The following is a 23,947-nucleotide window of genomic DNA, read 5'->3' as shown; positions in this document are numbered from 1 at the left end:
ACTACAAGGTCAATATTGTGTCTCACTAACGACAAAACAACAAATTATCCGTGCATTTATATGGAACTAAGCTTTAGGAGCTTTCTATCTTTACTCTCCTCCCTCAACTATTTTTGACTGACGAGATGGAGGCTTCTTAGTGTTTTAGAAATAGTGATTTAAAGGCTATCATAAAAGTGCCCTTAACTCTCCCATTACAAATGCCATTAGTGTCAAAGCAGTGGTGTGCCTAATGCCGTGCTCCTGTCATATTGATTAAAATGTAATAATGAGCAGTCGAGTGGGTAAATCCGTTTACCATAGCCTCTGATTTGTAGTTCAGAGTTGGAGATACCTGTAATTTCTGACACAGACTATATCTCCCACTTGTTGAAAAGAACTACAGACATATCAAAAAACTGTTGGCAGAACAGCTTCATGTACACTTCAGCTGACAGTTACATAAAACCCAGTATAGACACAAATACAATTGATTCAGCTAATATCATAGGTGATCTAAGTGGTAGCTGCAGCCTTGCCGGCTGCTTTGAGTGGCCCAATAAAAACTGGAAGTAGTTCTCAAAAATATCTCTTTCAAACATGTTAGTATCACTTTAACCATGGCTAGGTTACTTTCACCAATGAGTTAACAGATAATGAGGCGTGGAGCTTGAGAATTGCTGCTATGGTTTCCTGGAGTTCAATGCAATGTAATGCCTACCACACTCCAATCACCCAATCATACAGTGCACAATGTCCATGTTCCATCAGAGCCATTTGGTGAAGAGGTGATACATGTTAAATAACTGATGTCAAGCGGAGGAGGATGTAGTGTAACGTCTTTGTAAGCATTGTTTTTTGTGTAGGTGTCAGCAAGCTAAGCATCTCTTCCCTTGAAGCTGCATCACAAATATTGATCAACAGTGCTGTGTTTCCAAAGAGGCCTACAGTGTGTGTGTTTGTGTCTGTGTCTGTGTGTGTGTGTGTTACGCATACTTTTAACATGTAGCATTCCCAGAGTACAGCAGTGTAGGAGTAGCTAATCGAAACGCCTTACTGCTGATAGGAGATGACCCGCGGTTAAGCAGCCAAAATTTCACCCACTTTTCAGGCACAGTGCGCTATTGCTTCTATTTTCCACTATTGTAACGAATAATAACTGATTGTTGCGTTTTGGTTTTATTGCAATTCCGCCCCCGTTATAATAACCTACCCCCAACACCTTCAGTGATTGCTTCCCAAGGTGATTTATGCAAAGCCACTGTGGAAAACTCAACTAAATCCTGACTGGTGTGTGTGCAGTAGCTTTCCTGAGAGGTAAAGCACGTTCAAGTCGCAGCAACTCTGAGCGGCGATGATAGAGTGAGTCTGTAATGAAGAGCAGATAAACCGAAATGTGAATGGAACGAGGAACTTTACAGGCAGAAACACTGCTTGATGTCTCTGCCTGAAAATTGAGTTGCTTTCAAACAGTGAGGAAGGGAGTGTGTTTCTGGTGTTGGGGTTACTTGATTAAACTGGAAGAATGCCTAATTACATCAAGCACAGCTTGCTTTGATGAATATTTGTGTATCCAAATACACTGAGGCTAAATCTGCAAGCTTTAGATAAAGATTTATCTGGAGAAATATGAAAAGTAAATGTGATTCCAATTACCATCCAGAAATGAGACTCTCGATTTTGGTCTGCAGTTGTACTTTCTTTGGACACTGTTCTTGTGACATGTTGTGATGCAGTTTAGAATGTATGTTGAGTTGTAAGTGTTCTAGATAGACCGTGTTTGCACTCCACTGTCTTAAGAATTTAGTCAACAATGTTGTTCTCCAAATGAAGAGAGCAGCACCACGTAGGCTCAGGGTGACTCAGCTACACCTGAATTTAATTCACTTTGTGTAAAAGTGTTTGTTTCTGCTTTTTGTACCCCAAGTCCATCCAAAAGCTCTCTCTCTCTTTTCTTGCTAAGCAGAAGGATCCTTTAGAAAACAAAACAAACTTTGGACCCAGGGTCATAATTACAGACAGAGTGCAGGCAATTCTATTGCACTGGGCTCGTGGGAGTGGTCGGGGATCTCCAGAGAGAGCAGGCTCTCTAACAACGGGTCTTGGGCGGAAAACAGGCCCTTCAAGTAATTCAAATTGCCCCCTCAGAAATACACTTGTGTTTAAAGAACACACTGCACCAAATTCTTAGCAACTTATTTGCATGGCAAAAAAGTACAAGCTTTAGCGTGAAACTATTTTATGTTATTTTACGTCCGTTCATTCCGTACATTCAAGCCATTGCCAAATGAATTGACTCATTAAGTCGCTAATTAAGATTATCAGATCCACAAAACTCTCTCTGTATTTCTCAGTATCGCTCACTAGGTTTACAACTTGGTGTCACCACTGAATAAGGAAACAGCAGCCTTCAGTATGGAGATGAAGATGACTACTGCAACAGGTGGGTGCGAGCAGAAGAAGAAGCCCCCAGGAAATGTTCCAGACAGTGACCGTACTGCTAAGAAAAGACCTACACGTTCAGCAGAGGGACTAAAATCCCCAAATGAAAGTTTTCAAACTAGTTGGAAAGCTCTAAAAAATAAGAAAAAGCGACTGGGGTCTGACACGGATTTTGCCTTACTGCTCTTGAACAGGTTAGTAATAGGTTGTGTAACATATGGGGAATATGAATTATTGCTGTTTCATTTACTCAACCGTGTGGATGCGCTGACAGTGTTGTTGCCATTACTTAGAATTCCTCATGAGGGCAACAGAAACTGTGCACCATAGCTTTAAAAACAGTGCCATGTGCATTGTATTCCATGGAAAAGGCCACCCATCTCCATCGTTATTTTCTGTTTTGGGTAATCAGTAGCAATTTATGACAAAATTATATACAGATATGCAATGATGACTGCTGGATAAGTTGTCTGTTGATGCTAATCATTTGGCTATAAAATACAACACATTGTTGGTCAAATATAAATAAACATACCTAATTGTGTGTTTGTATGTGTGTGTGTGTGTGTGTGTGTGTGTGTGTGTGTGTGTGTGCGCGCGCGCCTCATAGTTACTAACTAGCATGCACTGGGGCCCGTCAGAACAACCTTGTACCACCGCTTGGACCTGAAGTTGATTTAAATTGAAACATTTGAATTGAACATAAATGCTAAATGCCCCTTTCAGCAGAACGTGTGGATGAAGTGTTGCTGGGGCTTTGGACAAACAGTAACATCCATCACCATCCTCAGCTCCCTATGCTAATAGAGACAAACAATCCAAAGAACCCCAAAGACTCCCATGCGACTGTCTTCTGAGATAATACATTCAAGTAGAAACTGAGGACTCTGATAAAGATGTAATTCTGCATAGAAACGATAGTCACTGTTATGCACCTTATAGAATAAAATACAACTATAAATGAAGAAGACATCTGTGTTGCACCGGCGATTCTTTATTACTCTACACTGTTGTGTCCTGCCCTGGTTGCACCGGATTGTTGTGGTTTGCAGAAGTGCAGATATCTCTCTCTTTTCTACATAATTTATTCAAGGTTATGTGACCAGCAGAGAGAAAAAATGCTTATCTGTGGCGCCGTCCGAAAATACAGAATGATACACACTTATGCCTACATTACCAAATTACATTGCCAGTTATTTGGAATATCCTGCATGCAGTGAGGGTGTGCACATCACATGTGGCCATGAAGAGATTACTGCAGGGTCCAGGGGAAAAAAATCAAAGGTCACAGCTGCTCCGCCGAATGGATTTTCCAGGTTATTATCTGTGTTTGCATTCATTCTTGTAGAGATCCAAGGTCTTAAATCCCATAACAGAATCAGTACTAGGAGAGAGAGAGAGAGCGAGAATGTGTTCATTTTTTTTTCACCACGAAGCAATTCAGTCAATTAATGTCTTTGATGTCAAATATCACGTTCCTTGTTATGCAAATAGTTTCTTGTTCGAAAACACAATGAAGAGAATTTATCAGCCCAAATCTGGAGATGTCTGCATGGAATATGTAAAATGAGAAAGATTAAGGAGAAAAGAAACAAATAAACAGGGAAGGAGGCGTGAAGGTGAGAGATTGAGGAGGGAATACATTTAAGAGAAATAATGCAGCATATTCTCTTGGAAAAATAGAAAGCTGTGAAATGGTCAAGAGTTAACCACTGAAATGATTTCCACTTCTCCTGCACATGGTCATGGTTAGTCACTGAAACCTTGTTCACCACACCACGGGGGGGGGGGGGGGGGGGGGGGGGGGGGGTTAAGATGGCGTGATCAGCAAGTACAGCTTGATTAGCTGAACGGTATAGCAAAATAGTTCCAATTTTATGAGGGCAGAGAAGTGGAACTGAAGTTCAGACGTGTGGTATGGATATAAAAGCTCCTGAACCCAGCATACATCTTTTCTACATGATGACGGGGAACCGAAGCTTTTACCAGAGATGTTTATTTTGGGGTTAGCTGTTGAAGAGATGAGGGAGTCAGGCTGATGCAACACCAACAGCCAACAAGGACACCAGAGTGAGACCGATCAAAGAATGATTCAGAATTCTTTTTGTGTAGTATTATGGTTCATTTATTGCTCCTTTACTTACAAAAATAGATAGGTCTATTTCATTTCCTTTAGGTTGGCGTGGATATTAAGCCATGCATCCACTACAGCGGGCTCAAACTAATTGGTCTTGCACTGCCCCGCACTTTTCCTTTGCTAAGTCCTCAATTTTTTCAATTTCCCTGGCATGTCTCGCTTGACCTACTGGCCCATGCACAATTCCCGGTAGTCCCACTGTATCTGTAAGCTTTTGCTAAACAAGTCCAGATGAAATGAACGCAGAAGGCTCCGTCGGCATCCCTTATCTAACGTTGAGCATAAATGACCCTTTAGCTGTCATTCTCACAGAGAGCCAAACGATCCGGCCTCCTTTACAGGTACCATTCTAACTTCTGCGTTCCACCAAAGTGCCGTAGATTCCCTGTGCGGTGAGGGATTATTACAAACAAAATGATGCTAACTTTCACATTTACCTCCAGCCAAAATGGTACAGATACTCTGCCTCGACTGTTTGCTTGTTTACAACCTCTGATCTGATCACCTGTGGTGTTTACAGGTTGGTCTGTGTGCAAAGCTGCTTAATGTCTGTGATAATGACAGTTGCAGAGCAGCTGAGATACTGTAGATGCACTGCCATTCATAAATGTTGCAGGAAGGCCTGCCAAGGACAGAGAAACGTGATCTCTTGGGAATGTTCCTGCTTCCTTGCCAGTACAACACAGGAAATGAAGAGATGTCATGTTGACGGGTTCAAATCCTCTTCCTACACAGTCTCCCCCTTTTTTTTCTGAGGCCATTGCACAGGCTGCAACTCATACCCTGTGTGACATACTCTACATGTAGAAAAAACTCTTTTTTTTCCACATCAGAGAGAATATCTATAACACTGTATCCACCGAGTTATCATCCACAGCCATCAGCACATTTATGCTATCAGCTAGGCACTCTGCACACTATAAAGAAAAACATCCACTTTACAAGAGCAAGCTGTACGTTATCCTAACACACGTCATGAAACACATGGCGCATCAGGCATTCCAGTACCTTCTACTTCCCTCTGTGGGCTTTTTGGCTGCACTTTGGACTTTAAATCACCCAGCAGCCCCTGTCCCTGTTCCCTTTTTATTTTCTTTTGGGTTGTGACAAATTGATGGGGTCGCGGCGAAAGGCTTTCACAATGCTGTAACTTACGGCGGGCGAATCCCTTAAAACAATAGGCCATTAGCATTCTCCCACCATCCATCAGCAGGCAGTGCCAGACGCTGGCAGCCATTCATCGCAAACGTGCCACCGAGCAAGCCGGCCTCAGGCCACCGCTGCACTGCTTGCTGTATAACGAGATGTATGAATACAACATGAACACGCTAGGCTAAGATAAAGACTAATATAGACCACTGTCCACAGTGACCATGAAGATGAATGTGTTGAAAGAAAACAATGAAACCATGACTGATCGTTTTAATATGAGTAGTGAATAAGCAGTCAAGGTTAGCTTTGCTTGTCGATTGTCATCAAGTGCGACTATAATATGATTTACTGTAAAAAGCCGCTAAAAGCAGCGTCGGGCCTTCCCCAGGGTGTAAAGTCTTTGGAGGCTCTTTCAGACCGCTTTAACGCACGCTGTGTGATGCAGATTAGGTTTCCCCACACAGCTGTGTCTGTTTGTGTCAAAGCTCAGTTCAGTTTAAGGACTGTGAGCCAGCGGCTGCTAGAACGTCTGTCCATTAAGCTCCCTCTGGGGAGAGACTCAAAATTAACCTTAATGGACACTTTTCTCTTTGAATACTAACAAGGGGCTCTTCACTAAGTACCGCTGTGTCTCTCCCCCTGTGTGTTTGGCTATTCTATTTTTGTGTGTTCTCCGTCAGAGACGAGTTAAGATGTTGGAGAGTCACCCAGCTGACAGACAGCCTTTGCCAGCGCAATCGACTCCGCTGAGGCCGCTAGCTCACAACTCCGCCTCTCCTCGCCATCCCTCTTTCCTGCTGAGCAGCTCTCCATAAATGCCAATTAGCAAAAATTTAAAACCAATTAGAGCTGCTTTGTGCTCAGTAAATCTGATTATTAAAAGCCATTTACATCTTCCGTGCAATCAGCGCCTGATGCTGTACTACAGACGGACTCACATGCCAAAGCTATCAGTCTGCTATCCAAGCCAGTGACTGCTCCACTACCCTCGGTCCCCCTCGCCGACTAATCCCACTTTAATGACATTTGCGTAAGGCAATGAACAGTGTTGTGCCACGCATTTTCGAGACTCCGCCACCCACGACACACATCACAGGCGTTTTTACGACTCCCGGGTGTAATATTTCCTTCATTTGCATAATGATGTCCCCTGTTTATTATAAATCTGTGCATCCATCTCACTAAGGCCCATTGAACAAGCAGTGGATTTGTACAAAATAAGAATGCAAATGGAATGTAATACTGTTGCACTACCAGTGATGGGCCAATAAACTACCTGAACCCCCCCTCCTCCTTTACTCAGAAGCAATATGCACTGAGGTCTCTCTCACACACAAACACACACACACACACACACACACACACACACACACACACACACACACACACACACACACACACCTACGCAGCACTTTAAACAACAAAGATGTCATCAATCAAAATTGTGGAAAAAGGTTTCAGCGAAGGCTGTAAACAGGTAACATTAAAAATGCTGCAATCGGCAGGTTAAACTGTTGTTGCTAAGCTGTTGATGTGACCTAAAGTTGAGACTGACTTTCTCCAGGGATGACAATCCTTCCATCCTGCACCTATGGGAGCCTTTCATAATGAAATCAATAGATGAATTTATCATGTGAATGAATAATCCATCTGAGTGTTAAATCTGTCTCCCAGTAGCTGTGAAGCCCCTGACCAGGCAGGAACATTTTTTGGGGATAAGGATCATATTCTACACCCTGACTACTTCTAACAGCAGCAGCATAATGCATTCCCACAGTAATTAAGATGCACGTCGTGCACGGCAGCTACAATTTTGATAGTGCTTTGTCAAGTACCACTGCCAAATAAGACCACTTTTGATTTTACAAAAGAAATGGCATTCCCTCATGACACATTATATAATATTAATGCCTTTAGCTGGGTCTGAATATCAACTTTTTGGCACTCAGGCCATGATTGTATGCGCAACAGAGGCCGCTCTCTCCTTCCTACAGCATTCAAATTAGATCACCGGCAAGATAAATTTGACTGAGTCCGTAACAAAATGTCCTGCAATGAAAGCGGACTCAGGTGGCCACAAGCAAATCAAGGCAAAAATCACCACTGCAGTTCAAACCACGCTTAAACACTCCTTTTTCTATTTTATTTTCCTTTCTGTGCCAGCATACTCTGAAGTTGGCTTCCTATGGGAACGAAAACGCAGAACTTTGATTGGATTGAGATCACCCTGCACTGGTCATTTCACATTCTTTGTTCTAAAAAGTTTTTCCTCACAATACGAACTTCTGCCTCTCTAGAGGGAGTGACACCTCGGGGAAAGATTTCAATATGTTTAGAATATCTTACATTTCAGCATACTACTGTAGCACAAAAATATTCCCAATGTCACATATGATTAAAATCCAAGGCGTTGAAGAAGATATTCATTCAAGAATGTCTTTTATAGAGTGAATCCAGACAGAACAACCCGTTCTCACTCCAAACATATGGACATTTGGACATTCGCTGTCCGGGTCTGATGCGACAAAAATGGCGCCCTTTGGCGTGTGTGTAGAACATACTGGGGAGACCAGCATCTAGACGGGGTTTATTGAGTAGTATGTAAGGGGGGTGGTGGAGTGTGGAGTTTTTGTCCCACGTGTGTCTTTAACTGTCCTGTAAATGCCACGTGTCAGGAAAGCCGCTTTCTTCTTTAACCAGCCCGTTATTTCTGCATGTCACGGAAATGTAAGCACACCCACGACCTTTTCCTTAACCGCATCCGTACAGTTACAAGTCACGGAACCGTAAGACCCCCCCACAAGCTTTTCCTTAACGTAACAGCGTCAAAAGGTAGGCCAACAGTCCCAACCAAGAGCGTCAAAAGGGACGCCAATACTCCCGACCAAGCATGTGTTATAATAACAACGTGAAAGGCACCTGACCAAGCGTCCCTATTATTTAATATGGGAGGGATTGGATAGAGAAATGTTTTACTCGCCTATTGAAATGCAACTGTTGTCATAATCTCAAAATTCACAGCCTGTGAAATGGCTGCCTTTTCAAGCAGAAGTCATCTCTTCACATACACATACAAAGGTGTGAAACGTCTATGCTGTTGTAAAGGAGACTGTCGCAAAGTATCATGAGCATTTTTCACCCAGGAAACAAATTAGCACCGAGACAATGGATTAGGGTGTAAATATATACTTACTATGTCTTATTAAATTGTTCAGAACATCTAAGAAGGATAAGTGTGCTTGCTGGGTCATCTAATGGCACCTACACGCTATACAACTTTCAAAGTTGTCACATTACTGTACTGATCACATTACACGACATGCCTTTCTTATAATGGGGTTTCTTGAAGTTGTTTAATGGGAAGAATAAATTATTCTGATAAATGAATATATAAAAAAAAAAAAAATGGGGGAAAAACCCTTCAACCATGTTATGAGTGTTGACGTTACACAGTCTGTTCACCAGAGTATTTATCAGAACTTTAATATATTTTGATGTTTTCTCTGTTTTGTTGTGACAATAAAACAAACAAGTTTCTTTTTAAACTGCAATATCATATAATTTTAGTGAGGACTCATAAGTAACTACAATTAACTAATGTTAAGGAAATCTGTTTGTTTTGTTACGTATTTCTGGATTTAAAAAAAAGAATTTTGGCAGATATATCGGAATATCAGATTTTTTAATCATCAAATATTTGTATGTTATTGGCCTTAAAAATCCTTTATTTGTCAGGTTCTAGTTCCAATGATATTTTTTACATGTCTTGATGTTTTTTTTTTAGTCTACGTTAAACGAACTCTAGGGGCTCAAGTTTTGTAGGGGGCGCCAGCGAGCCATTTTTGTGTGCCTATGCCTGAACCCCTTAAAATACATAAATATTCACTAGACCTGATGCAACCGCCAATTTTGGTTGGAGTTTTTGAATATGTTAAACCTATCAAAAAGGCGATTAATTTGCTGGGAAAAGAAAGAAGAAAGAATTCCTTCAGTTTCAATAGGGCCTTTGCCGCTGCAGGCACACTCATTTTAGTGTAAAATGACAACGTTCGAGGTTTTGGGCCCTTTGGGCTGAGATGGGCATCTGTAACTGTTTTTGACATCTTGTAGTCTAAATGATATGAATCAGTATTGATTCCAATAAAATAGTAGCGTCCCATTTTTTTTCAATTTTAAACTGCAACACTAATGAAAAACACACCAAGAAACATGCAGTCACAGTGCTAGAAGTTCCCATCAATGCTGCAGGGGGCAGTAGTTGGACATGGATTCACAGCTGAGCCCTGTTCTGAATCTCCAATACTCTCCAACTGCAGCAGAGTCAAGGTTTTCTCATTGGAAGGAAAGATCCCATGATTCAATCACAACACATTAATATCCAGCGCAAACTAGTTATTTTGCTCCTCGTTTGCTGAGTCTTCTCACTTGTTTCCATGTCAGAGACACATAAAGCTATGAGTGTCATCACCCCTTTATGACAGACACCATGGAGTTTCAGTCCCTGACATCCATATAAGAAGATTTTCAGGAATGATTGATTTACTTAGCCTTTTATAGGATTGTAGAACTCGAGGGAGATAATAGTGTCTAGGGTGAAAACTATAATTATGCTGCAGACATCCTTCCAGACTATTGCCTGGGATCATTTCTTGTGAATTAAATTACACTTAAAAGATGCATCATTGAGCTGGGGGGTCCCACTAGAGACCTCTCAAGGAGTGAAAGAACCACTCATTTGGTGATTAAATCATTCATGGCAACACCATGGGAGCTGTGTTTTAAAGGTGCTCTCCTGGACGGGAGTTCAGCAGGTTTTTATGGAATCAAAAATGCCATATTACTTGGCTTGTGCTCTGCTGTAAAACTTCTGGCACTGAAATGATCTAAATCTTCACACAGCAGTATCCACTGGTGACCATCTGGAAGTGGTTTAAAATTGTTGACACAAATTTGTGTATTTGCTCATAGGAATGCATCTCCATTTTAATTTTTTTTTAGTTGAAGGCCTTTTGTTTCCATTTGCACGCTTTCAGCCAGTTCAAGATGAATGGTCAGGACGCTCGGCTTGCCGAGTTTGTTAGAGGATTTCGGCAACTTTGTCAGAGATCAATTTGTGTGTGAATCATCACCGTCCCTCAGCTGTCTTTGTGCCTTTGCTCTTCCAGCACAGCTTTTTTTTTATGCTCTCTGGCTTTTTGTCACTGCTGCTTCCCAATTTCTATGTTTATGGCTTTAATCTTTGCCTGCTTTGTGGTGTATGGTACAGGCTAAATAAAGAAAGTTACAGCACACTACAAATGCAGTATATGTGTTGAACTGTGTGTCTGTTTCCGGCCGTTTGTGAGTATACCTTTGCACTGAGCTGTACAGCAGTGGAGCGCTGCCTGCGCCAGCTTGTCAACACCACCCACTGAGGTGTAACATGAGTGCTTGAGGGAGCTCATCCTATCAGTCATCTCACAACCACAGCCCTGCCATCCCATCATGACACTCTCAGCTCTGCGCCATGCTTGGCTCCCCCATCAATGCAAAGTTGCCCATGTAGAAAAGTCTACTGATAGAGGGGACTTGCAGGGTGACTTCTGATTTATTACCCTATCCTATAAGAGCTGCTGTCAGAAAGTCTTCAGAAATACAAGCTTCTGTTTCTCCCCATCTCTGTGCTCCCATTCCATCTCATCTCTTCCCTTGTATTTGATCACATTTCAACTTATTCTTTTAATCCTCCCATTCTCCCTCTCCTCTCTGTCTTGCTTTTTTTGCGTTTCCCCACACAATGCTCCCTAGCTGCTGCCTGATTAGGAAATCTGATCCCACAATCCTACACAATGTTCCTCTTTAGCAGACATCTTCTCTCCCTAGAAATAAGGCATGCACACTCTGCATAACCTGACTTTGACAGCGCTGTCCGCTGGGTAAGTTCATGCATTTCGGAATAACTCGCACTCAGCCTTGTAATTATGCAATGGACCGTAATAATTTACTGTTTGAGAACAGAGAGAGTGATAGGGTTCTGTTCTACTAACTTCTTCCGCTGCTTGTATTTCAGACGGCATAAAGGTTGTAGATACAGTTCGAGGTTCTGCATATGTCCACAGCCTGAGTGTGTGAGATCGGAGTTGTGTTTTTTTCTGGTGACTTTGCTTTGACAGCAATAGTTAGCTGCTACTCCCCTGGGGATACATATGGCGTTTTTCCACTGCATGGTATCTACTCGACTTGCCTCTTTTGGTTTTCCATTACGAAAAAAAGTCCCTGTTACCTGCTAACAAAGACTTTTTTTAGTATCAGCTCCATCGAGGTTCCAAGTGAGCTGAGGCGGTACCAAAAGTTGACGTGAAAACCTGGAGACTACTGACTGGTCGGAGAGAATTGTCACTAATCACTCTGTCGTCGTTTCTAGCAACGGACGGACAGGGGGGGGGGGAGGGGGGCAAAGGCGTTTCTTTTGAAATTAATTTGTCTTCTGGCTGTGGCAACAGCCACATGCCGAGAATCAAACGCAACACACCTTTGACGTTCTGTGTGTGTGTTGCGTTGTTGCGGTCATGTCAGTTTCCTGTTATGACGACCAGTCACGTTCGACTCATGAGGCGCTACTAATCTGCCATGGAAAAAGGAGGACGGGGCACTTGGGTCGAGTTGAGATGAGCAGGTACAATTAATGGAAAAATGATAATAGACAAATGGGCATGCATGAAACCTTTTCATACATGAATATCATTTGTTACAGCAATGTGATGGCAATTACATCACATTAACAGACCCTGCATGGAGCTCATTATAGACCTAGAGGGACCGCACAAAAATGCAGGTTCCCCTTTCAATTCATTATAAATCTGTTAGGGAATTTGTGACCGTGACATGTAGAGGAAGCCTGTGTCAAATATGTCTTATATATTATTCTTACATGGAGCAACTTTCTGGTGTGTTTTTTTTTTTTGACTAGTCAGTATTAATTAATGAAGTATTATTCCAGCATAGAAGTTCTGGTTGCAGTGGATATAATGGGAACTTGAAGGAGAAAGGGTTAGTACACATTGCATAGAGGTGTGCCAGTAAGGTACTAGTCTGGATAAACAAAAGTACATTTCTGCGCTGGATGTCAGGCTTCGCCCGTTCCCTTCTGCTCTCTGTGTGTTGCCCTTATCAAACTTTGTTCACTTCAGGAAAAAAAACACAACCGAAGTAGCAAGTTACACGCTGAAAATGGAAAAGAATTGGATTGTGCAACAAGGCAGGCCTGCTTGGTATTTTCGGCAAATGATTGTAAAGATTTACAAAGAATAGGTTTATGACATTTATTATCTAACTGGGTCATTTTGTGACTGATTGGTGGGATTGCTGTTGGCGAAGTAGACATGGCGATCCACTGGTAAGAGCCAATGAGGTGTAACCATGTATCCAGCCAATGTAAACAGCTCACATTACTGTATTGTGTGAACAGTTAATATACATTTAATATTTTATGTAGTGTTTTCTTTTGCGGAGTGCTAATGTTCCACCAAAACGTGTTCCTTTTTGCCGAGACCAGTTACCGCCTCTGCGACCAGAGTTTAGTGCAGCCCAAGACAATTGTGATTGGTGTAAAGAAATGCAAACAACACAGAGTGTTTTGTCTCCTTTTCTGGAATGAATGTCTGGAGAAGCCAGATCTTACTCTGCAGTGCTGGAGCTGTGTCTGCTAATGCAAGACTAGTAAGGTTACAAGAGTAAATTGTTGTCTTTAAAAGCTAATCCGTTTATGGTCAGATTGACGCTCATTTCACACATGCACTGCAACCCTGAACTAATCTACCCAGATGTACTTGAGAATGCAAATGTCTGACCAGACATTAAACGGAAACTAACCCTTGTATGCCTCTGAGTAATCTCCGATTGAACCCACTAGCAGGTCATTTCCAGCAAAGAGGCCAAATCCAATGATTGAAGATGAAATTCGAGATCTTCTGTTGGTAAAGGCCAACAATTAAATCTTCAGATATATTAATAATGGCAGGAGACTTAGTTGTTAAAAATCAAATTCCCCCGCCATGGTGTAATATGCGTCATGTCCCTGATTCTCTGGACATTGTCTGGAGTTCATGTGAGAAAGCGCCAGTAGAAACTTTTCCATGAAACTTACAACAAGAAAAAACACAACATCAATCATTTCAGCAAGTGCCTCAAAATGACATGTTCGAATTCAAGTGTCAAAGCCTTCTAGCAGCCATAGAAATTATGAATCCCGTCTGTACACTCGACATGGTTTTTAATTGAAGCCGCATATGACTAAAGATAAGTAGTGATTCAGTGAGGCACATTTAAATACAACATGGAAAAAATGGAAAAACTTGCTTTATTTGATATCATTAAAACCCAGAATACTACTACTACATCTACTTGCAGTTATAACAAACATATTGATGTTTATTCATGTGGAATCTTATTAAAATGTATCACTGCAATCACTTCTAGTCAAGTGTCTTCAGCATCATCCACTATGGTGGTTACAATAAATGTGTAATCACACAAACGGCTTCATATCAAGGGACTTACACAGTATCAAGAGAATGAATATGATTTCCATAAAAAAAAAAAATAGGCTTGCGCTCTTTCAAAAAAATCTGCCTATTTTAATATTTATTGGTAGACATGTTTCTTATCTTAGAGAAGTTTGGGGTCCCCTGCTGGAGCTGCTGCCCCCGCGACCCGACACCAGATAAGCAGACAAATATGGCTGGATGGATGGTTTCTTATCTTTTATACGATTTTTTTTTCGGAAGTCCCAAATCTTCCAAATGTTATCTTCCAAACCTGAATGTTCAAGTGGGTAACAGTTATGTATTCCACTGAATGCAACTTGTTTGTCCCACATTATTATCCCCAGAGTACCGAAAAAATTCAAAAGCAAATTTGGTCTTTAAAGAGAAGCCTCTCAGTTAATGTAAACTACTTGGTGAGTAAAAGCGGATATCTGTTCAAATTCTGAAGCAGCAGCAGGCACCTGTGCTGGTGACCAGGTAGTGGTGACACGTACCAGACAGGGACCAGTGGGCCGAGAGAAGGGGCTTAACTTCACTTTGGAGAAGAGGTGTAAACTGTCATTTAAGGATTTGCAAAGGAATATCTATATTTCCACAACTAAGCTCTCAATGTGTGAAAATTCCTGAAAGTGTCAAACGGAAAATATTCTACCTTTGGACTGTGTTGCTGAACACTTTCCCTCTGCCAAAAACAGACGAGGTCAAACAAATCGGCCATTCATCCCGACATTGCGTCCAAGGACAGATCTTGACTAGTCTACTACCTTCTCCCTGCAACTCTCATACAGCAGATCACCGCCAATTGATCACATATGGATTGACGGCATTTGATTGACACCCTCAATTAATTGATATTTTTGGTCCGTGTTGGAGACCATCTGGGCTTCATTGTGGACATAAGGTGCTAAAACAAAACATTCAGCGCAATGAGGCGCGGTTTATGGCTTTCCTTGACAGTTGTCTGTGGTCATAAAGTGCTGCTTCCAAATTGAAAAGCAGAAAACAATGTTGTTAAGACGGCCGAGCACTGCAAGCCTTATTCCAAATTGACAATTACTTAATGTTTCCTTTGAGGCAAGCAGATGACTTCACAGAATGACAGAGTTGTCATGTGTGGATTTATACTTCACTAAAGCTAATGAGGGCCTGTGTGTGTTGTGCTGAAGGTTGGGGGGGGTGGGGAGTGTGTATCAATACAGCATGCAGCCATGCAATAACTCCCACCAAACCCCATAAACCTCCGCTACAGATTAAGTCACTCCCTTGTCAGAAAACCATTTCCTGCAGGGCTCAACACATCATTTGCTTGTTCCTCTCTGCGGACACACATGTATGTATTAAATGGGTCTAATTATCGTCATCAGCGTCATCATCATTCGTAGTTCATTAACAGGGTGCTAATGCCTTAGAATGTCTGTCACACACAGGGGCGATTCTAGGATCAGACCTTAAGGGGGTCTCAGCTCCTAATGACAATGTGACACGGATACAGTGCCTTGCAAAAGTGTTAAGCCCCCCCCCCCCTAAATCTGTTATATCACTAGATGGATATATATGTATTTATTATCATAACAGAGGATTATTACAAAATATTGAACATATGAAAAAACAACAAGATGAAATGATAATGAGGTGCAAACAATAAATAAATAATAAAAAAAAAAAACTTTCCTTGACTGGGTTACATGTGCATAGCATTGGCAACAGCGACACAGGATATTAAACCTGTTCTTTGAACCTGTAATTGTTTGGCATCTGTCAGCATCAGACAAGTTCGTAAATTGGAAGCACTACAATTGAAAATGTAATTGTAAATGTAAAATGTAGGTGAGGTTGAGCCCCCTCCCCAAAAATGGGTCTAAAATAGCTACTGGTCACACACAAATGTGATTGCAGCTATGTCTTGTGGCCCAGTACACTGGGCTGTGCTGCCTGCCGCTCGCTGAACATCATAATGAGGTAATCAGGGACCAAATGCTAACTGACCAGAAAATGAAGTGTGCACACTGGACTCCATTCCTCTGCTGAGCATCTCTTACAGCTCTCAGCCACAATGACATTCGTGAGACCACCGACTTGGTTGGTGTGTCTTCTGTGACTCCAATCACATGCTCAGCTCTGCTCATGCATGCAGGCTAAAAGGTCCACTGATGAATTAGCGACCAACTGCAGGTTTTTCATGTTGTGCCGGAGCCGGGTCACGGAGTGTGTGGCAGCTGCCAACGCACTCAGATGGGCTTGAAAAGACCCTGCGGTCACTGTAATCAGTCTCTGCTTTCCTCTGGAGTCTCTTTTGAAGTACTCTTTGCTGCTTTTCTCACTACCTCATCAAGGGTGTCAAGGGTCCAGGCTGGCTATATCCTCTGTCCTTTTTTGTTGTTGATGAAACCACACATGGAGGTGTACAGGTGGCAGATTCTTCTGTTTTTTTTCCCATTTCCTGTGCAACTCTGGGAGGTCAAAGCATGTCACCAAAGTTTACCAGCGAGCAATACCCTTAAGCCTGTCAATAGGCCTCGCACCTCTACATTACTTTATTTTCTCGCAGCCTTTTGGCCTCACAGCGTTTGTAAGGCTTGTGTTCAAGTCATAGATCAGTAGATTAATACTGTAGGAAACAGCTTTTCTCCACAGCATGGGGCCGATCCCTAGGGAGACTTTCCCTGATCCCCGTCTATGTCATTGCCAGCAAATGAAAGCCCCTCAGAGCCAATGGAGCTGTGCGACTGTCAAAACTCTCCCCTGTGCAACACATGCTCATCTCCAGCCGCTGCTTTGCCATATGTTAAAGCAAAATGGAGGCAACACACTGCTGAGTTTGACATGATTTGAGCCCTGGGGAGGAGGGCGACACCGGAGATGGCGCACCGTTGTCACCAACATATGGCTCCTGTGGCTTTGTCTGATGGCTTGCATTGTGGAGTTTTACTGTACGACACTAGACTCCAAAGGAGGCGGGATTGGTTTGTTTTGAGGCCCAGCAGTTGCAGTGAAAGTGATTAAAAGGACCTAATGATCCTTTCTGACATAAACCCTTTATCCTCACTCTGCTTATTGTAAATCTCATCTGATCGCTATTGAGATGTGTGTGGTTTAAAACTTCAAACAGACACTATGAATCAAAGGATTAGTAAATATCTTCTTCCAGATAACTCGCCATTTTGTGTGAAGCAGAAATAGGACATCCAAAGCCTTGATAGAGTGCGCAGAATACACACTGGTTCGGCTAAGAAAGTGCCTTTGCTTCCCTGACAACATTAGGATGATTGTTAGCATGCTAGCGTTCTACTTTCTTTGTATTCCTGTGTGTGCCTTGCCTTGCAGAGAGTGTTGCAGGGTAATGCAATCCTGGATGGCCACTACTATTAATCACTTCCTCCAGAGGAAGAGGGTTCATTAGGAAGCGATTCTCTTAATGGAGACTGGAATGGCCCGCAGTTTAAGTGGTGTAGAGTCAGGGCAGAGGAGCTAAATCCATCTGCTGCCCGGTGTCAGGTCTGAACAGGAGTGGTTGGGGCCGCTCTCTGGGGTCCTGCTAAATGGTGTTATCTATGGATGCAGGGACCACTCACATAAATAAGCCTGGAGGTGGTCCCCTCTGCCCATAGCACTACGACTCTGCAGGTAAAAAGGTAGGCCCTGTGCTGCCATCCTCTGCTGAGCTGTGAGGATTAGATCACTTACAGGAAGGGAAATATTTAACACAGGAAATATGACAAATTAATCTCATCGGGTAATGCGGGTGTCTCAGTGACAAATGTCGACAGAATACCTCCAGCGAGATCCTGAAGTGCTCGTACGCTGACAAAATAATAATATGTTGCCTCTGCTGCTGCATTTCTTTCTGTTGCGCCACTTGGTCCTGACACCGCTTCAGATAACATGCAGGGAGTTTGATGTGGAGGTAAGAAAGACAAATTCTGCTGCTTAGTGGTGATGGAAAGTTGAGCAAAAACGGATTACAACTTTGATCCATTTCTTTTCAAAGGAGCAATGGCAACCATCGGCATGGTTTAAGCTGTCTGTTCTTCCTCACAGCAGCCGAGTACTCCTCGACTTCCCTATCTCAGCAAGGGTTTCAGGGTTGATTTGTATTTACTGTAACAACTTTAACTCAGTGAGCTGCGTGAGGTGATAGGAGGCAAGTGCATGCCAGTGTTCTAAAACCAACAGGCAGTTTGTTATTGCAGTTTGGCCTATGCTGCTTATCAACACAGTTAGCTTTAGCTGACAAAGGATATTCAGATGTCTGCTGAGAGGAGGAAGGAACACTCTAACTCCCATGCAGACGAACTTTCTGAGTCCACATAGAGCCAGCGAGCGATCACAACACCATGTACAAAGCGGAACTAGAAGTATAATGCCACCTACGTGGTTTTGGTAACAAGGTAACATTACTATAATTATTTCACACTATAGGTATATCAGACTGGACGTGGTGCGATGATAGCTGAGTTCACAGCAACAAACCCACAGATCACTTTGGTCTTGTCAATTGAACCATTTGGCAACTATTAAAAAGTAAACTTTCCATTCCATAAAACTGATAGCACTACTTTAAACCCATTTGCATCAAACGTCCAACACCTTCTCAGAGTTATTACTCTGTTCTCATGTTTAAATTCAGTGTGATTCTGATGTCTATCAAAAACAAACGTGCATCTGCTAAGAAATGATTAACTAATTAAATGAAAAAACAACTTGCTAGAGGATCATCACAGATTTTAATTCCCTTTGTAATAACAGATCTGGCGTAAAGCAACGAGCATTTTGTCTTCCTTAGATCATGATCTCCAGAGGGAATTGTCGCTGTCGCCATCAAGACGTCGTCAAGAATTGACCTGCTTCTAAAACTAATTACCACTCTTATTCTTTTATCCCTTCTGAAATTCGACTCTTAATTGATCAAATCTATTTTTGTATTATTTATCTACTCTCTAGGGTGTAGACCTCTATGTAAGCTTGTGTGCGGTTATTTGTGTGTGTGTCTCTAGCTGCTCATAACTAATTGCCCCTTGTGGGATTATTAAAGTTGTTGAATGGAATGAATCACATTTTCTATTTTTCTTGAGTATCAAAGTAATCCAGTGACAGTCTATTCATGCAAACTGGAAGTGATAAAAGCTAATTTACATTACAATTTTACTTTTCATCTTGCCAATTTGCCAAAATGTAAACAAATATAGGTTACACTGTACTTGAAGGTATCTAAATAAGAGTGACATGACATGTCATAAATTGTGTTATTTAATTAATAAAAAGTATAGAATGTAAACAAATTAGTATGTTATTATTGTTATTAGTAGCATTATCAGTCAGTGTTATATAGTCAATATTGTCAGTTTTCTATTATAGATCATTATTGTTGAGGTTTTAAAATGTAAACTGTATTCTAAAGTTATCTTTGGTTGAGGTGGAGCTAATTTCACTAATACCACTCATTCTCTGGAGCTACACTGCAGACTACATTATTTTGTTTTGTGTTGTAATAAATTACACCCCAAAATCTTGATTGGTTAGTATATAACTTAAAGCAGATGTTTGTTGATGTTCAGTGTGCTTTTCTTAAGCAGCGTGTGGAATATAGTTAACTTTAAGGGATGGCACAATTACACATACATAACATAAGACAAAAGAATGTAATCCAACACAGTAGCTCTTATTTAAAGCTGGATAATAAGCTAAGAAGTTATTGGATATTGGCAGGACCTGGAACACACTGTCGTATATGCCAATGCAGAGCATCCCAAACATGCTCAATGGGTGACATGTCGGGTGAGTATGCGAACACCTCTCCAAAGTGCCAGACACCATCAAATGTGGGCATTTTCCCACTTAAGTCAGTTATGACGATATACTGCAGTCAGGTCGAGGCTCTTGGAGGTGAAGATGCTGGATGTGGAGCTCCTAGGCTGGTGTGGTTACACGTGTTCTGCTGTGGTGAGGCCGGTCAGATGTACAGCCGAATTTGGAAAAAAAAAACGCCTTTGGAGAAGGCTTATGGTAGAGAAATGAACATTCAGTCATGGGCAACAGCTCTGGTGGACATTCCTGCAGTCAGCATGCACGCTCCCTCAAAACTTGCAGCATCTGTTGCATTGTGTCGTGTGATAAAAACGCACATTTTAGAGCAACCTGCCAATATCCAGCATGTCATATTTTGTCATGTCACATACCCGGTTATTATGCATTTTGCATCTTATACATCTTTGCTAATTTGTCACTGGACAAACTAACAAGAGTTATTCAGCTGTGAGAAAGACCTTTATCACTTTCATCCCTCTGTGTGTTATTTCGTTGTTTACCTTGTGCTCAGGTGTGCAATTAGACTGGATGGCCAAACTTATATTCAGCTAAAATCTCTTCTCAGCCAGTACCAGCAAACGTTAATGAGGTTTTTCTCATAAGCGTTCACGGGGAGTTCAGAGGCTTCCAACAGAATAAACAACAAGCGGTGGAACCAAAGCTCACTATGCAGGCTGCACGGCACGGCACTGAAAAGCTTTCTTTGTATATCCAAAATGCTGAAGGCAGGCTTTCAGTGTGTCCTCTACTCCGTCCATAACCTCATCAGGCTGAATAATTGTTGTAGTGCAAAGAGAAGATTACCTTGAGGTGTAAAATGTCCTTTCCCCTCCTCTGCGATCGCGAGGCTTTTCGCAATAGGACTGCCATGTCCTTTTACAACTAATGAGACAAGACTGAAACACAAACTTTCCTTTGTGACTGTGTCATACCCCAGAGGCCTCCTTCCTTCAGAGCAGTGGTTCTCAACCTTTCTAAGTCACGACCAGAGCCCAAGGAAGTGCACCGGGCTTTGAAGCCAATTTGACATAGGTTAAACGGTTGAATTACAACTTCCGTGTTTGTCACGTGATGCCCTCTGGCCCAAAAAGACCTTTTCTAAAAGGCCTACATGGCAAAAGAGACATCTGTAAATCAGTGGATGAATGTTTTATTAAACACCAAAACCCCCATGAAATGACTTGTTTCTACTATCTATCTACTAATTTGATCCATGCGGTCCCATAACATTTGAGAAGTCTAAAAGAGATGCACCATTAAATCCACATTTAAATTAGTGGAGCGCTAAAGTGTTAGCAGCCGGCTTGGCCAGCGAAGGTTTCTAGTGCACCTGCTCCAGGAGCCCCATAGTGCGCAGACATCATCTGGGTCATTTTATACACTTATACATACATTATACATTTATACATACATTTTTTGGCTTCATACGTATGAGCAACTCTCATAGGAATGTACCGGGGCCACCTTGAGCACTGTATCCAGTTTTTTTAACACATCTATGGTCCATTAAGCCCGTGCAGACCAGGGATAGTATGGAGTGTGGACTAGTAGCTGCAGAGTTAACCTTCTGCCAAAACCCCCAACTGATGAGGGCACGGTAATTACCTCTTTCCAATAGGTGTTTAAACACTAACAGAATAACTAACAACAGGGTGAATAGACCGAATGTTTTTGTTGTTGCTTTTTGTGGTTGTAAATACAATTTTTGCCCCTAATTCCATTTCCCCCCATCGTGGCAATCTATAGACAGAAGGTCAAATGAATGGAAGTCCAGCTGTTTCTACTGGCCTCCCCCATTTGATTTGAATCAATAAATGTATATAAAAAAAAACGTTTCCCTAAACGTTGTCCAGCGTGCTAGAAGCAATGTGGATTTTTCTGTTCTGTGACTTTTTTTTTTCACCATTACCAGCCAGATCAGAATCAGAAAAACACAAACAGTCAAATCTATTCTGAGGCAAATCATGTCACTGTGGCATTGGCAATGTACAGTAAAAACCATTCCACAGTCTACAATGTGTTATTTATTTTTTTCTCCACAACAATGTGGTGACCCCCCTAAATGATATTGCGGCCCTCTTTGGTTGAAATCCACTGCTTCAGTGTGTCATATGTCATTATTTAAAGTGGAAAAACAGTGCAATCACAAAAATAAAAACCGTCTGTTTACTTCTTCCGGTTTCATTTTCTGGCTGATCAGTCCCAGTGGTAAACACACGGAGATGCTGCAGTGCCTCTCGGGTCTACGGAACACTTTAGGCTAGGCAAATCCAAATTCTTTCTCAAATCAGATCTTTAAGACAAACTGTCCACACGTTTTTTTGCTAACTGATTGGATCAGATTTGTGTGTCCAGACATAACCAACCTATCTGCATGGATTGCTGTGATAACGACAAATGCGCCAGTGAAGCTACACGGCTTTCCAGTGAGGAAATTGAGAAATGAAGGTCCATCATTTCGCCCCAAACAGCGCTGTCAAGCGGCGGAGCAGAACAGACTGTTGTCCTTCTCCATCTTGTTTTCTACAGCGCTCTGGTAGCAGTCGCATCGTCTCAGCACTTCCGTCACTCTGGACATAACTTGTCGTGTTGTGTGTCGCTTTGTGTGTATCATTGAGCTATTTTGTTGAGTGAAATGCTTGGAGTAAATTTAAGTTGAGGCTTTAATTGTTAAAGTTAAAACCTGGAAAGAGTAAAGCTGTGCTGCCGTTGACAATGTGAAAGTTAATTAAGGCCGTCTTGTGTTATGCTGGCTCAAACTCCAGAGCCTCTGTGTTTGTATTTTTTATTATCTGCATAAGTATAGGAGCATTACCCCCATCTGTCCTCTCAGGTTACAATCTGTCATCACACGATCCAAGTGTCTACTCTGAACATTACAGAATGCTGGCACAACTTGATCTTTGACTGTGTGATCAGAATTTGACTTATTGAATTTGAGCTTGATTAGAGTTTTTAGAGGCTGAACTTTTAAACCCTAAAAGGAGCTTAAAATATCAGTGTTATAAATTCAGTGGTATTCCAATTTTTACAACCAGGTAGGTACTCAGTTACCTAAAAAATTCAAATGATCAAGAGTATTATTTATTTAGTATTATTTTGGAATTAATGGTTTTGATGGCAACTGGGGATTGGCAGTAGAGCTGGGCAATATATCGATATTATATCAACATTGTGATATGAGACTAGATATCGTCTTAGATTTTGGATATTGTTCTATTGTAATATGGCACAAGTCTTGTCTTTCCCTGGTTTTAAAGGCTGCATTACAATAAAGTGATGTTGGATTTTTGTTATTTCCACTCTTTATTTCAACCCCAACCGGCCCATCAGACACCGCCTACCAAGAGCCTGGGTCTGACCGAGGTTTCTGCATAAAAGGAAGTTTTTCCTCGCCACTGTCGCACTGTTGCTTGCTCTGGAGGAGACTACTAGAACTGTTGGGTCCTTGTAAATTCTGGAGTGTGGTCCATCTGTAAAGTGTCTTGAGATAACTCTTGTTATGAATTGATACTATAAATAAAATTTTATTGAATTGAATGTCATTTTCTGAACTTACCAGACTGTTGTAACTGTTCTATTGTTTGCCTTTACCCACTTAGTCATTACATCCACATAACAGATGGTTAATTATCAAACATCTCATTGTTTAAATATTTTGTGAAAGCACCGATAGTCAAGCCTACAATATTGTTGCGGTATCAATATTGTGGTATTTCGTCAAAGATATTGTGATATTTGATTTTCTCTATATCGCCCAGCCCTAGTTGGTAGCCAAAAGTGCACACTTCCCGTACTCATATAGAAGTACAGACAATTGTGTTAAAAATACCCTGGTAAAAGTAGAAGTACTGATTTAACTTATTAACTGAAGTAAAAGTAACAAAGCAGAGGCTTGGAAATGTAC

General features: G+C 41.7%; 1 long non-coding RNA gene across 1 annotated transcript; it reads left to right on the top strand.

Annotated features, from left to right (window-relative positions):
* Positions 1-235: 235 nt before the first annotated feature.
* LOC117956866 lies at positions 236-21,189 on the top strand. Its single transcript, XR_004659386.1, has 3 exons — positions 236-245; positions 4,030-4,034; positions 21,032-21,189. It is a non-coding gene; the product is annotated as an uncharacterized LOC117956866 (long non-coding RNA).
* Positions 21,190-23,947: the final 2,758 nt, after the last annotated feature.

Source organism: Etheostoma cragini, chromosome 14 (assembly GCF_013103735.1).
Source record: "Etheostoma cragini isolate CJK2018 chromosome 14, CSU_Ecrag_1.0, whole genome shotgun sequence".
NCBI classification, from domain to species: Eukaryota; Metazoa; Chordata; class Actinopteri; order Perciformes; family Percidae; genus Etheostoma; species Etheostoma cragini.
This window is presented reverse-complemented; position numbering and strand designations above follow the sequence as displayed.